We start from the raw sequence: 10,233 nt of genomic DNA, 5'->3' as shown, positions 1-10,233 counted from the left end.
AAGTACAGTTTACTTCTTAAGTATAGTTATGGTACACTTCATAATCTCAACTGATACTATTTTAAAAAAATTGTTGTGAAAAACCCACTATATTTATTTTGAAAAGATATTTCAATTGGCGTAACTGCTGCCAAGCCAGTTTGCATCAACTCTGCACAGTTTTGCTCTGCTTTCAAAATCCTCAATCTGAATGAATAAACTCATTCATAATTGTTCAATTGTGTTGTGATAATTTGTAATTATTTCTGTAATCCCCTTTAAATCTTCATTTTAAAGAGAGTAGACCACAAGATTGATAAAGAGGGATTTGCATGTCTTTAGATTATTCAAGTATTTTAATAATGTTAAGTGTTTGTGTTGTGCAGACATTTCCCTTAATTTTACAATAAATAAGGGTTGCATGTAATAATAGAAATGGCTTTCTAAATAGCTCAGCTATGATAAACAGTGTTGGGGTAGTACTGAAAACAAACGGAACATTACAAGGACAATGACACACACAAAACAAACACGAAGAGACACACACACACACTCTCTCTCTCTCTCTCTTCCCCCCCCCCCCCCCCATGGGACAGGGGTTACAGAAGTCTGAAATAACACATGACCAGGTTCAAGAACAATCCATTCAGTTCTTGAACCAATAGGCAAAAATTAATCACTCCAGTTTAGCAAAACTGTGGGTACTCTGCTCATTTTGCACAAAGAATGAAGTTAGTTTTTTTCTCTCAGTTCCAATTGTGCCTTCTTGTAAAACATCGTATATAAATTGTGCTTAATTTATGTTTTTTCATGTGTATGCTGCTTATGTGATGCTATGTGCCTGTGATGGTTTTGTAAGCTTGTCACAGCATCTGTGCAGACAGTTACTTGCGCATATGACAATAAACTCTAACTTTAAAACACAGTCATATAAACCTATGCGTGTCCAAACTGTTCTGCTTCAATGCTGTTTTAGAATTTGAAGACATTTTAAATCGATGGAGACAGCTGAAGAGTTAAATATTAGTGGGGACCTAATGGAAATTTTATCTCTAACAAACACATTTTTTGTCATGTTTCTTTAATTTATCAGCAATGACAAAATATGATTGTGTTGGAAATATGTCTTTCTGGAACTGAGTGGGGAAAATCTCTGGTTGATCTTGAGAAGGGAAAGGGAGGGCTCACAGTCAAAGAAAGCAGAGAGCCTTAGGCAGTGCTGGGGCAACAGAATGCAATAGAATGGGCATGGGATTGTAACCACTAATGCCAAGAAAGGACAAAAATCATCAGGACCCACATTGATATCCAGTGTTCTCTGTTGCATGGGTGCCCTGTGTGTTTATCATGATAAGAGGACCTGGTTGCCTTTGGTTGTGACATTGCCTTGGCCACTGCTCTACTTTCTCTACACACATGACTGTATGGCTAGGCATAGCTCAAGTACCATCTATAAGTTCACTAATGTTTCACCCATTGTTGGTAGAATCTCAGTTTGAGATGAGAAGGCGTACAGGAGTGAGATATATCTGCTAGTAGAGTGGTGTCACAGCAACAACCTTGCACTCAATTTCAGCAAGACAATAGAGCTGATTGTGGGCTTCAAGAAAGGTAAGAATAGGGAATACAAACAAATCCTCATTGAGGGATCAGGGGTGGAGAGAGTGAGCAAATTCAAGTTTCTGGGTGTCAAGATCCCTGAGGATCTAACCTGTTCCCAACGTATCGATGCAGCTATAAAGAAGGCAACACAGTGGCTATACTTCATTAGGAGTTTGAAGAGATTCGTTTTGCCAACTAAAACACTAGGAAATTTGTATAAATGTACTGTGGAGAGCATTCTGACAGACTGCATCACTGTCTAGTATGGGATGGGGGGGCGTGGTCTATTGCAACGGACTGAAAGAAGCTACAGAAAGTCATAAAATTAGTCAGCTCCATCTTGGGTACTAGCCTCCGTAGCAGCCAAGACATTTTCAAGGATCGGTGCCTCAAAAAGGTGACATCCGTTGCTAAGGACCCCCATCACCCTGGGCATGTCCTCTTCTCATTGTTACTGTACGGAAGGAGATCCAGAAGCTGAAGACACACACTCAGCACTGCAGGAACAGCTTCTTCCCCTCTGCCATACAATTCCTAAATGGACATTAAACCCATGAACACGACCTCACATTTTATATTATTTCTGTTTTTGCACTTTTTAATCTGTTCCATATAGAGATATATATACTTACCGTAATCAATTTATTTACTCATTCTTTCTATATTATTATGAATGTAATTGAACTGCTGCTGCCAAGTTCACAAATTTCACCACACCTGCTGGTGATAATAAACCTGATTCTGATTCTGATACTCACCTAGCTGCATATACCAACAATAGTCATTAAGGTGAAGCATTAGGAGATAACCAGAGGAAGTGATTCCTTGGCCTGTTCAATATCTTCAGGAGAAAAGGAGAAACTGACAAACAGAACTTCTCAGTCTCTTGTGCTTCTTCTCTGTAAAGAACCCTGATGTTTTCTTTGGTCAGCTACGCATGATCTGTTTTAAAGTATTTCCTTTCAGATCTGTTTCCAGCTTTGTAACATTGCTTTACCTGAACCCTGCGTCAGCTGCTCTGCTACTGATACCTTCATCTATGCCATTGCTACATCTAATCTGCACAGTCTCATTCCTCTCCCACTCATTACCTATCCCTTCTTAACTCATTCAAAACTCTGCATCACCTCACTTAATGTCATATCCAGTTCAACAATTGTCCCCTGTGTTCACTGGATGTCCTGTTATCGAAATGGTTCCATTAAAGTTTTCCATCTTTACTTTCAAACCTCTCTGCAACTTCACCACTCCCAGACTCTGCAGTCTTTCTCCTGCACCACTACCTCCAACACTCTTGTAACTGCTGCGCACTTCTCCCACAGCAGTTCCATGAAGCCCATGAAGGCATTTTGCTACCTTAAGGGTGTGATAGAGTTGCAAGCTGTAAAGTAGCATAGAATGGTCAACAGAGCAACCTTTCCCCTCAAATTGGGCATGTCTGGCATTCCAATGAAAAGCTTTCAATTTAAATTTTGATATGTTTATACTGCACCAGTTACAATAAGATGGTGCATTTATGGGGTCAATTTACCAGTCTGAGATTGGCAGTTGCAGCTCTTTTTTTTTAGCCAGTGTGTGACTTGGTGGATCACTTCTGCCTGACTGAAATGCAAAATGTCCTGCTCTAAGAGAATTCTGTGTGTGTATAGGTTCATTTGCTGACCATTCTCACTCCAGTAAATAACACATTCAAATATGTTCATCAGAACCTATACAACCTCAGCAGGACTTTTATACCTGAGATACTATGCAACAAAAGCCATATTCCGCAGTCATTTTGTGGACTAAATCTGATTCTGCACTGAACTCGTACTTGTACTGAAGAAAAATTTCATTGAAAATGTAATCTGCACAAAGGCTATTTGGTCCACCGGGTTTATGCCTGCTTTTTGTCATACCTCTTCATCTAACTATTACCAATTTGCCCTTCATGCACTCATCCAGAATCCCTTAAAAAGTATCATTGCTTTTTGCTTCAGAGTTCAACATTCTTACTACTCCCTGGGTAAAGTTCTTCTGCTTTAAGAAATGTACTATGGAAGTCACCATAGCCATTTGACCCAGGTTTAGACCATATTTAGGCCTTTCCTTTAGAATCAGTTCAAAGCAGAAATTTGTTCCGAAATGACAATAGAAATGCAACCATTTGCATCTAGTGAAAAGTTGTAACAGTTTGAAGTTACCTCTTTGTGGTTGGCTCTCTGTAGAAAAGATTCGTATCAAACCATTTCACGGTGTTGCAAAGTTGGCTGTGTAACTATTTGCAATCTTGAATGAAGACCATTTGGTTTTTAAAAAAAATACATGTAACTTTTTCAATGTAAGTTGGATTTATTCATGGGGCATGAGTGTTAACAATTGTACAGTCTTAATTGCCCCTGAACTGCAATCCTTGCAGGGTAAATCACATTGCTGTGGATTCACATATACTGTAGATGAGACCAGCAGATCAACCAAGGTGATGAGCAAACCAAAAGTGATTTTTATCAGTCTGCTGGTTTTATTTCAATATTACTAAAACTCTCTTTTGATGTCCAGAATTTGAATTCATAAACTGAAGTTAAACTTCCACATTGGCTGTGGTGGGATTTGAAATCAGATGAACAGTCTATAAGTATGGGTAGCTGGCTCAGTAACATAACCCTTGGACTATAATACTCTGCATGATAAAGTGAATTATCTCAGGTATTGCTCTGTATGTTGCTGTGATTGATCCAGAGTAAATGTCTGCAATTTTCAGGACTCCCACACTCTTGCAGGCACCTTGATCTTTCTGGCTGGATTCTCCAGCTGTTGCTGCTGCTGTTTCCTAGTGCAATGGCTCAGCTGTTTGTGACAGCAAGCCCTGATCAGGAAATGGCTACGTATTTAATAATTTAATGACAATGAGGTAGAAACAGTCTTTGAGTCTGGTGGTACATTCTTACAGGTTTTTGCATCTTCTGCCTGATGGAAGAGGTGTGAACAGAGAGCGTCTGGGTCTCTGATTATACTGGCTGCTTTACTGAGGGAGCAAGAAAGATAAACAGAATCCTGGGTGGGGGTGGATTTCTGTGGCATGTTGAGCTGCTTTCACAACTCTCTGCAGATCCTTGCAGTCGGATGTGGAGCATAACAAGCAGCTTTGCATCCAGATCTGATGATTTCTATGGTGCGCTGGTAAAAATTGGTAAGGGATTAGACATGAAAATGAGTGACACTCATGATATTAAAAGCAGAGATGGCTTGATCCACAAACAATTGTCTGGAGGAACCTCTTGTGTCTCCAGAGGTGGCTCAGGGTTTGATTGGGCCATATTATCATCAGTTGACTCCCACTGGTTCAGATTTGTTGGGAAAAGCATGATTGGGATTAAGTGTGATGCCTCTGTGTAAATCACAGAGACTGCAGATGCTGGAATCTGGAGCCACAAACATTCTGCAAGGGGAAATCAGCAGATTGAGCAGCATCAGTAGGAGGGGAAAGGAACTGTCGAGTTTGGGGTCAACCTCACACCAAGATTTGGGAATATTGGAGCATTTAGCAGGATTACAAATGATCCTCCTTAAAACAAATCGGCTCCAGTAAATAACTCATTTTGGCTTTGTTTGCAAATATTTAAAGTTATCAATACTGATATACGATACTGGAAGCACTCATCATGTCACACAGCATCAATGGGAAGTGAATTAGCATGTTGAGTTGAAGGCTCTTCATCTTTAACCTCAAATGTTAATTCTGTTACTCTTTCCATAGACAGACTTACTAAGTGTCTCGAGCACTTTTGTTTTTGTTACAGGTTTTCAGCATTTTTTGACTTTCAATATCAGTTATTGGTCATGGAGGAAGTTGCTTGGGATTTGTACAGGCAAGCTCCAAGAAATTCAGTTTGAAGTTGTTGGTGCTGTGTTTATGCAATGATCACATTAAAAACGGCTCTTCCTTCAGGATCTCTTTCCTGCCGTTAACTAAGATGTGATTTCATTACAGCAAGGCGAGAGTCAAAATAAGGCAGATTTACTGGCAAACTGCTGCTTGCTAGCCTGGACAGATTTTGGATGAGATTAGTGGGACTTGCAATTTAGATCCGTTGTTAAATGCTACTTTACCAGTGTTCTGCCAGCACTGTCAGTGACATATCCCACTCCTCTCCCATAGAGTCGAATAGCACAGCCCACCAGGTCCATACTATCAGCTACTCATCTTGGTATACTAATCCCGTTCAACACCACTTGCATCATTTCCTCAGCTGTTTTTTTAGACCAATGCTCTGAGCAGGAAATGTTGACACGGCCTGCGAACTGCATAGCACTTTAACTAGTTTTTGTGACATGCGTACTGGAATATTTTGAATGAAAATTGAAAAATCACATACTTCTGATTTTATTTATTAATTGAATGCTATAATGAAACACAGTACAACAAGAAAGAGTGTTCATGTTTCATAAACTTATAAATTTAGATGGCATAGTGGTTTATTAACCAAGAGCTACCAACTTCCATTCTGTCAAACAACACACACAAAATGCTGAAGGAACTCAACAGGCTAGATGGCATCTATAGAAAAAAGTACAGTCAATATTTTGGCCTGTAACGCCAACTGTATTTTTTTCCAAAGATGCTGCCTGTCCTGCTGAGTTCCTTCAGCATTTTGTGTGTGTTGCTCGGATTTCCAGCATCTGCATATTTTCTCTTGTTTGGAACTTCCACTCTGTGTTTATTGTCACAGTTTGTAACAGTGTTGTAACTTGAAACACTGGCAATGTAAATACTTTGAAGCTGTAAAATGTTTCAAAGTCAAAGTTGTGGTATGTTTATTACTTAGAAAATGTACAGATTATATGCATTAACACATAATTAATTACATGGTATTTTACAATTATATTAACATATATTTCAGCATTATGTTGGCACAATTTCTAAATTATATTGACATTATATAAAAGAAAAAGCCAGCTGCGTAGCAACAAGGGCCATGCGTGTGAGCGCGTTTCAGTTACTGCTTGGAGAGAATAGTGAGCACTTGGTCCATAGCTTTCAGATGTCTCTCTAAATAATTCTTATATTTTATGAGAATCTTTGTTGCCTCTCTGTCACCTTAAGACAGCACATTCCACTCGCCTCAGCAACTCTGCAAACCTTCAAGAGCTTTGATCTCCTCTATTTCAGACCCATTTTGCAGCCCCATCTTCATTGTTTGACCAGTAGGATGCCCTAGCCCTAAGTCCTGCAATTCCCTTCTCTCTCTCTCTGACATTTCTTAAAACCAGCCCTTTTTTCGTGATCTTACTAATGTCACCTTCTGTGGCTTGGAGACTGGTTAGTAACACAACTGTGTGGAATCTTGGGAGGATGATAAAAGGGCCATTTAAATGCAAATTGAAGCTAATGTTTGGCTTATTTGTACTCAAAGATTGTCTTAAGATGTCTCCCTCTGCATCCCTGCCTGTGTTTGGTTGTGCACCTCACTCCAAAGCTAAAGTTTGAGTCTGGCCTCGTGAAATAATTTGGTCAAAACCACTTGGAGTTTGCAGGAAGGCATTGAGAGAAATCAGCAAGGAAACCCGCATAGCCAAAGGTGGGTTTGAAGCATTAAACTGTCGATGGTGGAAAGCCAAAACAAAAATGGAAGATATTGAAACACTCAGGTCATTGTTGAATATGGTGTGAAGAAGTATGTTGTAGACTCTAAGCATTTCCATTCATTGGGCCTGTATAATACAGAGGAGCAGAACCAATGTCCATTATTTACTTAACATGTCACTATTCCAGTCACAAACAAGATAAAATGTTGGACATCTAAGCAACACACACAAAATGCAAGAGGAACTCAGCAGACCAGGCAGCATCCAAGGAAATGAATAAACAGTTGACACTTTGGGCCGAGACCCTTCAGCAGGAGCTCAATATTTTGCTTGGTATTAGGTGAATGTTACTGAGTGTGTGTGTGTGTGTGTGTGTGTGTGTGTGTGTGTGTGTGTGTGTGTGTGTGTGTGTGTGTGTGTGTGTGTGTGTGTGTGTGTGTGTGTGTGTGTGTGTGTGTGTGTGTGTGTGTGTGTGTGTGTGTGTGTGTGTGTGCGCGCGCGCACGCGCGCGCGGGAAACTTGTACGATGGTAACTATGTGTACGTATATGTTTGCATGCTCATGTGTACAAATGCTTTGGGACACTTTGAAATGCAATATTTTAACTTCTGAGGTATGTAGAGTACTGAAACTGTTTCTGTATTTTACTGCTCTACATCAGCTTAGTTGTGGCAAATTACCTGCAAACAGAAGATGAAATTTCCCAAAATTCAGTTTGGAAAAATGCTTTGTAATACTTCCTGTTTAACACAACAAATCCAATACACTTACAGGATCTGTTTTTCAAATCCAATACTGTATTTCTTTGGAGTCAACAGCATTAAATTGATGTTGTGTCAAATCCCGTGACATCTAACGCCTTGGACACAGCAACAGTAAGAGGCTGCAAAAAATTTTCCGGTCTTGATACTCAGATTTAAAACAAAGTCTAATAGTTCCTGATCAATTCTGTACAAATAAGTCATTTAGAAAACATAGTTTTCCTGAGTCTTAGTGTCCTGATTTCCTGTGTTCAGGATCTTGGGTGGTTTAACTGAATTGTCACAAAGGAAATTGCATTCACATTTCCTTTATGCTTTTCAATGAAGCACACTTGTTTACTCTTGAAGTACCTATTCTTCCCCATTTATGACAGAGAATATTTTGGTTTTTCTCCTAAATTTCACAACATATGTCAGTGATAATAAACCTGATTCTGATTTTGATTCTAAAAGTGCTTATTTCTACACTTAATCTTACTTGTTTATTTATGTGCCAATAAATGGTTAATTCATTACACTGTGATGCTTCCTTATGCCACATAATTAAAATGATCAAGCAAGCTAATTGCCCTCCTCTCGTTTTGTTTGGAGGCAACAGAAGCCAAATGGTGCACATTGGGATTATGCATTATCACCATCTACTGTATGTACTTCAGTTTGGTTGGTCACCAGATGCAACTGTTAGTCTGTTCTTAAAGGTATTTCCATCTTCTCTCCAAGACTCATTGAGCGCATAGTACAGTGTAAACTCAAGAAAGTTTCCAAGCCTTGTCAATGTCACCACACAGCTGATGACTTCAGCCAATTGTGACACAGGTCACTGTTTTCCAGGACTGTGGCCTTATATCACATATACACCCATAACATTTTACTTTCTCCCTTTCCCGCTTTCACTCTCTCTCCCACCTCAAATGTAATCCCCCTGTTCTTCATAACAGCACACAACTTTGGATGCCAAAGAGAAGGAATATACAGTGGCCTGTCTTGGAACAGGCAAGTAGGAAATTTGGATTTTTGACTTAGGTCCAAACCAGTTGACTCATCTCTTCATCAAATTCAGGACAGAAGTTTTTGATGATGGCCTGTGGAGAATTCTTGAATAGAGAGGGAAACTTTTCTGTGTTTCTTCAAGCTGTGAATATCCAAGTTGACCAGGAACATTTTTTGCCTGAGATCACGAAGCAATCTTTCTTCAACGGTCACCCACACTTCACTCTGCACAAAGGTCTTTGTGGCAGTGTTTGCTGTTGTGCCAGAAAAACAGACTTCTCTTTCAGGCAGAATGTAAAACCTTCGTGCTCCACTCCATAGGCATAAAAATAAAAATCTGTCCTCCAACCCCAGTGCAGCGCAGAATGAGGTGACGCAGTGGGTCATTTAGTAGAGCTGCTGCCTCACCGTGTCAGAAACCTGGGCTCATTCCTGACCTTGGGTGCTGTCTGTGTGGAGTTTGCATATTCTCCTAATGATCATGTGACTTTCATCAGGGTACTCTGATTCCCAAAGGACTGCAGTGTGGTAGGTTAAATGACGACTATAAATTACTCTCAGTGTGAAGGTGAATCTGAGAGATATTGATGGGAATGAGGAAAGAATTCCGGTTACAGCTGGCACGTTTGGACTGTTCTAGAGCAGCAGAGTCTGAAGGAAGATGACATAACGTGGGTGGAGTAGACACCATCATTTTCCCAGGGTAGAAAGGTCAAGTACGAGAGGGCATGTATTTAAACTGCGAAAGGGAAAGTACAAAGGAGATGTGTGGGACAATTTCCTTACATAGAGAGTAGCAAGAGCCTGAAATGCTCTGCCTGAGGGTGCGGCAGAGTCAGGTCACACAGGAATATTTAAGAAACTCTTATTTCTGGGACATGAATATGCAGCAGAAGGAGGGATATGGCCAATGAGTGGGGAAGGGAGATGAGACTAGTTAGCTTTAATTAGTTTGGTGCTACGTCGTGGGATGAAGAGCATGTCCTATGTTGTACTGTTTTATGTTCTCTATTCAAAGAGCTGGCAAATACATAATGGGATGAATGGCTTCTTTGTACGTTGCAAGGAAGTTTGCAAAACGGAATGATAAAGATCCGGAAGATCCTTAGGCTCACCTGTTTGGGATCGCAATCGGGATATGACATATATCAGCTGGCCACCAGCACTGCTAGGTGAGAAAAAGGAAATCTGGCTAGAATTTCTGTTCCAGAGTAAAATTGTTTTCTTGCATTGTAGCCGAGATGCAAAAGATAAGGTGTCCAAACCTATACTCTGTATTCCATAAACTCCGGGAGTACAGAAGGACTGGAGGCTCTAGGGATGGTTGAGACACTAT

Source organism: Hemitrygon akajei, chromosome 1 (assembly GCF_048418815.1).
Source record: "Hemitrygon akajei chromosome 1, sHemAka1.3, whole genome shotgun sequence".
Classification (NCBI taxonomy): Eukaryota; Metazoa; Chordata; class Chondrichthyes; order Myliobatiformes; family Dasyatidae; genus Hemitrygon; species Hemitrygon akajei.
Note: the sequence above shows the minus strand (reverse complement) of the source record.